Source organism: Schistocerca cancellata, chromosome 3, assembly GCF_023864275.1.
Source record: "Schistocerca cancellata isolate TAMUIC-IGC-003103 chromosome 3, iqSchCanc2.1, whole genome shotgun sequence".
Lineage (NCBI taxonomy): Eukaryota > Metazoa > Arthropoda > Insecta > Orthoptera > Acrididae > Schistocerca > Schistocerca cancellata.
Window position 1 is genome coordinate 297,289,245 of NC_064628.1, and position 8,644 is coordinate 297,297,888.

Consider the following 8,644-nt stretch of genomic DNA (forward strand, 5'->3'; position numbering starts at 1 on the left):
CTCATTAATAGTTTGCAGGAGAAACTCCACATACTGCTACAATAGTTTGCTGTTGAACAACTATGAGTAGTTAAACCTATCCACAAAGTTCACAGTTCTTGAAGAATAAACAGGTATTTATGGAGCAGACAATGTCACTGTCACTATTGGTGTAATGCGTATTTCACTGTTAAATTGATCATTGTTGTCGTTCTAACCAACACAGGTTCCTCATTTGAAAATCGTCCGTGGACTGACTGTCTCGTGACCAAAAATCGGGCCCTTATATATCATCACAATAATAGGTGCTGAAACTACTCATTGTTCGAAGTTAAATTTACAGAAATTACAATTAAAACTTAACTCATTACATTAACTGAATACATCAAAACATTGGTTCTTTTGAACAGTTTCTTCTGCTACAAGGGTTAAGACAAATTATTTGTGTAAATGATGAAATTAATATAGTATATGGTTATGTAAACAATACTTTTGACAGAACAGTTAACTACTTTGGAATTAATGAAGGACTGGTTTTGCTAACACGTTTTCGACTAGAGCCAAATAAATAGTTTAAGAATACTAGCATTTCGTCTTCCAAATGCTTCCAATTATTACAGAATTTATACTTGTTTATATGTCAACAGTAGAATTTAAGTTATGAAACAATCACTGATTTCACCCTATAACAAACTATATTTTAACTAGGAATAGTCAAAATAAATTAGAAAATCAATTACATACTTAAAACTAAGTACAGAATCAGGTCTGGTGTTATGTTCTTTAAAACTAAGGGCCAATGTTTCTCTTTTATGAAAATACAGATTATCTTCATGTATGTTAATGGTAATTAGTTAAAATTGAAATAATAAATGTAAGGAGGCAAATGACAAAACAAGAGGGGAATTAAAATTATCACAGCTTGCTTTGTCACCTGCCCTACAGTGATTTTTTTTGGGAGGTACTGTTATTATTCATAATTATGATGTGATGCATCTAGAGCTCTTTACTGTAGAGAAATGACTGGACATGTACACACAGGGAGGCAATGAAAGTGCAGATGGTGCTTCTTTATTGGCTGCTGTGATAGTAACTAGATACCTACCAGTTGAGTATTTTGTAAATTGTTACACATTCAAGACAGACATAAGTGTGTCCAAGTGTGAAACCAAGGATGGTGCATAAGCAGTTCCCCAAAGCAAGATTGATTACAGCAACACATCCTCTCTGGTATCACATGTTGGCACAGTATTTGACACCAGCTGTGCAGTATGAGTGGTAGGCATGGATTTTCCTGAAGATTGTTTTAAGTAGCTTGTCAGCAGCCATATATTCTAGTTAGGATATTCACAGGTTGTTGCATTATTGCTGATCCAAAAAAGGCCAACCCTGCAATAGTCCATTGGTTGTGACAGCAGATTTGTCAGATTAAAGTGACTTCATATGAACAGACTATTCTGCATAATGTGCCATTAACTTCCACTACAATGTTCAACTGACTTCCACAGGATCATTCAGAATTCTTATTACACAGTTATAGGTGCTTTAGAGGAGACCCAGGGTGACAATATTTGGTAATAAACCCACGTCCATAAACACACTGTTTGACAGATAAACGACTTTGAATGATGGAAGGCAATACTCATTGACAGAGGTTAGTGTCTTGTTTCACATGATGTCGTGTATGACATGTATCATCAAAGAACAAACCAATGAACTGAAGCACATGTCCATCAGTTGCCACTATGAGGTCAAGAAATACAGTGCAGTGCAGAGTACACATTTTCCAAGTACACTAACATGTTGCTCATCCACGGTTAAAGTAGATGAAACTTCGATTAGCTAATTGCTTGTATCACGAACAATTTCTGGGTCATGCTGGCCATCACATGCCTTCTTTGCAAGATTGGAACAATGGCTTTGGGAAACAAGTACCTTCAATACTAATAGGGTCATTTGTGGTTGTGGCCAGACACGGTGCACTACTGATATGGAAGAGGAAGTCCTCCAACTGACCGATTGGTGAATATCCTCAATATTGCAGGTTCTGTGGATGTATCCCAGGCAGTGTCTGGCAGGTTATCCATGAACAGCAACTTTAACCATACCATGCGTGGTTTCTGCACGATTGTGTCAACATTCCAAGACTTTCCTCGGCTCATTATTTTCACAGATGAAGCACATTTCTCAAATGAAGGCCTCAACCATTGTTACAGCCACATTTGGGATGAGGAAAACCCTTATGCCACACATCCCCATGAATTTCAACATTTTTTTGGTATTAGTGTGTGGGCTGGTATTATCCATGTTCATCTAATAGGTCTGTGTATTAATGCAAGACATACTAGTGCAGCATTTGGTGGATGTGCCATTGCATATAAATTGCATGATGTGGTTATGTGCCGGCCCACTTTTTACCAGACATTTGTCAGCACCTTCGCTAAACATTCAGGGACAAGTGGATAGGTTGCGTTGTACCAATCCATTGGCCACTACAATTGCCTCTCGACTTTTTCCTGTGTTTACAAGACTTCTGTGGCGTCACAGGACACTCTCCGTGCTTGTGTAATGGCTGCAGTGGAGGCCATTCAGGACACTCCAAGACTTTTCAATTGTGTGTATGTGAACACAGTTCACAGGTACACTTTGTGCAACGAAACTCGTGGTTGCCACTTACCTCCACAACACATATAACCATGTTGTAGGAATTCTGAATCACCCTGTTTATTTTGTTACATTGGAAAAAGCAGACTGTCACTAGATTTTATATTCCAAGCTTTCCTCAGTTAGTAGATAGATTTTTGTTTTTATCAGTTAATCTCGAGTATCTTCTTCCTTACCAAAAATAGCTCATTTTAGCTGAAACTGAAGTAAACAAATGACTGAAACTTCCTTTAAGTACATGCAGTTTAATCTTGCTGTCTATCAAATGAGAGGCATGACTTCAATATTACAATTTCTGTTATAGTGTGTCTATTCTTTTAAAGGCCAGACAGAACCAACCATTTTGAATATTTAGGCAGCTTATGATTTTCATTTTTGGTGACCAATATTAAAAAAGTATGATTCCACATTTTAAGATGTGACAATAGAGACCAAAACAAGAAGAAATGTCTAGTAATCGTAGGCTCTAGCATGCATACCCTGTGAGGTATGAGGGCTTGTTCACCTTCACTACTCTGAAACACATTTCTTCTATTGCACACACTTTGCTATTATGGACAATCTGCAGAATGCAGTAAATCAGTGACAACTCATTATTTTGTTACTGTGAAACAGCGATGTAATCTGTTGGTGTTACATATGACCTGCACTTGTGCACCATCACTAAAGGATGATTGAGGATTGATATGGTGTCCATCCATAGTAAGGAACACTTTATCTAACATCTCTTAAAAAATGCAGGTTGGTCACGGATGTGCTTGTGTGTTCCTGTGGTGTTAGTATATCATTAATGGGACTTGCACGTACCAGAGAGTTCAGATATCCCCACAGTAAAAAATCTAAGGTATTAAGATTGGTGGTATGAGCCTGCCAACATATTAAGCCTCCCTGACCAATCCATTGCCCATAAAAGGCCTTCTTGGACATTTTGGAGAAAATGGGCTGGTGCTCCATCATACATGAACATCATCTCCAGTTGTTGAAATGGTACTTTCTATGGCAGGAAGGGTAAATTGTTTGATAGAAACTGGCAATATCTTGCTCTAGCCAACCTGTTTGATAGTATGTAAGGTCCTTTTTGTCTGACAACAATAAATTCTGCCCATACATCAGTTAAAAATTGGCTCTGATGCCTTGCTTCTCCAACTGCCTGTGATTTGCATCAACCCAGGTATGTTGGTTACGAAAACTGACAAGCCCATGTCGTGTGAAACCAGCCTCGTCTGAGAGAAGTATCTTTATTGTGAAAAGTGGATCTTCCCCACACCTATGCAACAGCCATTGGCAGAACAGCATTCTGTCAGGCTGACATTGTGGCCACAGGGCTTGGACATGCTGTACAAGTTATACGCATAGCAACTGTTCATGCAGGTTCACTCAGATTAGAAGATGACTGCCATGAGAAATGGTGAAATTCTAGGTACACTAGTCCTAGGATCTTCTTCAACTCGACTTGTTCCAATGCTCCACAACAGGAGTACGAAGGGTGTGAGGCCTGCCATGATTCACTGTTGTTGGAGCTCTGGAGCCAGAGTCTGCTAGTTGCTGAAAATGAAGCTGAATAATTGTGCAGATGGTACCCTGTGTTTTGGATATTTTTCAGCATACAGGACATGGACTGAGCAGTTGCTTCAGTTTGTTAGACCATAGAAGAAGAACAAGTCTGCTCTCTCTTGTATGGAGTAATAGGCTGCCATTATATTGGTAAGTGCAAAGATAAAAGTACAGTGTAAAAATGTTTTACAGACTGCTCAGAACACAGACTGGTTCCATTAAAAGTAATTTATACTTTTAATTTACCCAGAACTGTGAGTGTGATTAGCGGTACCAACACTAACAGATATTTACCGAATGCTGTATCCATGGACAACAGCAGAGGAATGTGATCTCATTTGCATATTGCGTTATGTGGTTCATTCATAATAGCAAAGATTGTGCAGTAAAAGAGATGTGTTTCACTGTAGTGGAGATGAACAAGTGCTCACAGTTCTTAAGTTACTAGAATGAGATTTTCACTCTGCAGCAGAGTGTGCGCTGATATGAAACTTCCTGGCAGATTAAAACTGTGTGCCCGACCGAGACTCGAACTCGGGACCTTTGCCTTTCGCGGGCAAGCGCTCTACCATCTGAGCTACCGAAGCACGACTCACGCCCGGTACTCACAGCTTTACTTCTGCCAGTACCTCGTCTCCTACCTTCCAAACTTTACAGAAGCTCTCCTGCGAACCTTGCAGAACTAGCACTCCTGAAAGAAAGGATATTGCGGAGACATGGCTTAGCCACAGCCTGGGGGATGTTTCCAGAATGAGATTTTCACTCTGCAGCGGAGTGTGCGCTGATATGAAACTTCCTGGCAGATTAAAACTGTGTGCCCGACCGAGACTCGAACTCGGGACCTTTGCCTTTCGCGGGCAAGCGCTCTACCATCTGAGCTACCGAAGCACGACTCACGCCCGGTACTCACAGCTTTACTACTGCCAGTACCTCGTCTCCTACCTTCCAAACTTTACAGAAGCTCTCCTGCGAACCTTGCAGAACTAGCACTCCTGAAAGAAAGGATATTGCGGAGACATGGCTTAGCCACAGCCTGGGGGATGTTTCCATAATGAGATTTTCACTCTGCAGCGGAGTGTGCGCTGATATGAAACTTCCTGGCAGATTAAAACTGTGTGCCCGACCGAGACTCGAACTCGGGACCTTTGCCTTTCGCGGGCAAGCGCTCTACCATCTGAGCTACCGAAGCACGACTCACGCCCGGTACTCACAGCTTTACTACTGCCAGTACCTCGTCTCCTACCTTCCAAACTTTACAGAAGCTCTCCTGCGAACCTTGCAGAACTAGCACTCCTGAAAGAAAGGATATTGCGGAGACATGGCTTAGCCACAGCCTGGGGGATGTTTCCAGAATGAGATTTTCACTCTGCAGCGGAGTGTGCGCTGATATGAAACTTCCTGGCAGATTAAAACTGTGTGCCCGACCGAGACTCGAACTCGGGACCTTTGCCTTTCGCGGGCAAGCGCTCTACCATCTGAGCTACCGAAGCACGACTCACGCCCGGTACTCACAGCTTTACTTCTGCTAGTACCTCGTCTCCTACCTTCCAAACTTTACAGAAGCTCTCCTGCGAACCTTGCAGAACTAGCACTCCTGAAAGAAAGGATATTGCGGAGACATGGCCTTAGCCACAGCCTGGGGGATGTTTCCAGAATGAGATTTTCACTCTGCAGCGGAGTGTGCGCTGATATGAAACTTCCTGGCAGATTAAAACTGTGTGCCCGACCGAGACTCGAACTCGGGACCTTTGCCTTTCGCGGGCAAGCGCTCTACCATCTGAGCTACCGAAGCACGACTCACGCCCGGTACTCACAGCTTTACTACTGCCAGTACCTCGTCTCCTACCTTCCAAACTTTACAGAAGCTCTCCTGCGAACCTTGCAGAACTAGCACTCCTGAAAGAAAGGATATTGCGGAGACATGGCCTTAGCCACAGCCTGGGGGATGTTTCCAGAATGAGATTTTCACTCTGCAGCGGAGTGTGCGCTGATATGAAACTTCCTGGCAGATTAAAACTGTGTGCCCGACCGAGACTCGAACTCGGGACCTTTGCCTTTCGCGGGCAAGCGCTCTACCATCTGAGCTACCGAAGCACGACTCACGCCCGGTACTCACAGCTTTACTTCTGCCAGTACCTCGTCTCCTACCTTCCAAACTTTACAGAAGCTCTCCTGCGAACCTTGCAGAACTAGCACTCCTGAAAGAAAGGATATTGCGGAGACATGGCTTAGCCACAGCCTGGGGGATGTTTCCAGAATGAGATTTTCACTCTGCAGCGGAGTGTGCGCTGATATGAAACTTCCTGGCAGATTAAAACTGTGTGCCCGACCGAGACTCGAACTCGGGACCTTTGCCTTTCGCGGGCAAGCGCTCTACCATCTGAGCTACCGAAGCACGACTCACGCCCGGTACTCACAGCTTTACTACTGCCAGTACCTCGTCTCCTACCTTCCAAACTTTACAGAAGCTCTCCTGCGAACCTTGCAGAACTAGCACTCCTGAAAGAAAGGATATTGCGGAGACATGGCTTAGCCACAGCCTGGGGGATGTTTCCAGAATGAGATTTTCACTCTGCAGCGGAGTGTGCGCTGATATGAAACTTCCTGGCAGATTAAAACTGTGTGCCCGACCGAGACTCGAACTCGGGACCTTTGCCTTTCGCGGGCAAGCGCTCTACCATCTGAGCTACCGAAGCACGACTCACGCCCGGTACTCACAGCTTTACTTCTGCCAGTACCTCGTCTCCTACCTTCCAAACTTTACAGAAGCTCTCCTGCGAACCTTGCAGAACTAGCACTCCTGAAAGAAAGGATATTGCGGAGACATGGCTTAGCCACAGCCTGGGGGATGTTTCCAGAATGAGATTTTCACTCTGCAGCGGAGTGTGCGCTGATATGAAACTTCCTGGCAGATTAAAACTGTGTGCCCGACCGAGACTCGAACTCGGGACCTTTGCCTTTCGCGGGCAAGCGCTCTACCATCTGAGCTACCGAAGCACGACTCACGCCCGGTACTCACAGCTTTACTTCTGCCAGTACCTCGTCTCCTACCTTCCAAACTTTACAGAAGCTCTCCTGCGAACCTTGCAGAACTAGCACTCCTGAAAGAAAGGCAAAGGTCCCGAGTTCGAGTCTCGGTCGGGCACACAGTTTTAATCTGCCAGGAAGTTTCATATCAGCGCACACTCCGCTGCAGAGTGAAAATCTCATTCTGGAAACATCCCCCAGGCTGTGGCTAAGCCATGTCTCCGCAATATCCTTTCTTTCAGGAGTGCTAGTTCTGCAAGGTTCGCAGGAGAGCTTCTGTAAAGTTTGGAAGGTAGGAGACGAGGTACTGGCAGAAGTAAAGCTGTGAGTACCGGGCGTGAGTCGTGCTTCGGTAGCTCAGATGGTAGAGCGCTTGCCCGCGAAAGGCAAAGGTCCCGAGTTCGAGTCTCGGTCGGGCACACAGTTTTAATCTGCCAGGAAGTTTCATATCAGCGCACACTCCGCTGCAGAGTGAAAATCTCATTCTGGAAACATCCCCCAGGCTGTGGCTAAGCCATGTCTCCGCAATATCCTTTCTTTCAGGAGTGCTAGTTCTGCAAGGTTCGCAGGAGAGCTTCTGTAAAGTTTGGAAGGTAGGAGACGAGGTACTGGCAGAAGTAAAGCTGTGAGTACCGGGCGTGAGTCGTGCTTCGGTAGCTCAGATGGTAGAGCGCTTGCCCGCGAAAGGCAAAGGTCCCGAGTTCGAGTCTCGGTCGGGCACACAGTTTTAATCTGCCAGGAAGTTTCTTAAGTTACTGTTTTAGAGTCTTTATTTACTGGTAATTTTTTCCTTGTTACAGTCCATATTACAAAATAAGTAAATCTTTTAACACTCTTTATATAGAACTAACTGTTTAGTTCCATCTTTGCCCCAAAGCCACACTGGACAAAAACTGGAAGCAAGCTACCTGGCTACAGGTTGTTGGTGCCTATCACACTGGACCATTGTTGTGAATGTGCCTCTGTTGTCCTTTGGGGTAGGACAGAACAGCGAAAGGTTCAGCTTAAGTGAAAGCTCCATCTGCTGGCTTATAACATGTGGAATGAATCAGACATTTCCTTCAACTGCATTGGTGGAGGTTTTAAGTCAGTGTCATGCTAGTTTATTGTATAAGAAAATGTTCATTGTAGTAGCTTTTATTGGAGTATGCTGGAGTCTAAAAAGACAATCTAATGGTGCGATATATAAAATGATGAAAGTAATAAAAGTTCTACTTTTAATGTTCTTTAATCTACCATTAAAATTTTCCATAAAGATAGACTTTTGTAATGTGGAGAAAATCTGAGACTATGCTAAGAAAGAAGTAGAAGTAGGAAAACTGAAAGGCTAGTTTGCAGAAAAGGGAAAAATTCCATTTTCACATCTGGAACTATTACTGATGGTGTCAGCATATCAACATGACCCTATTTTAGTTTGTTG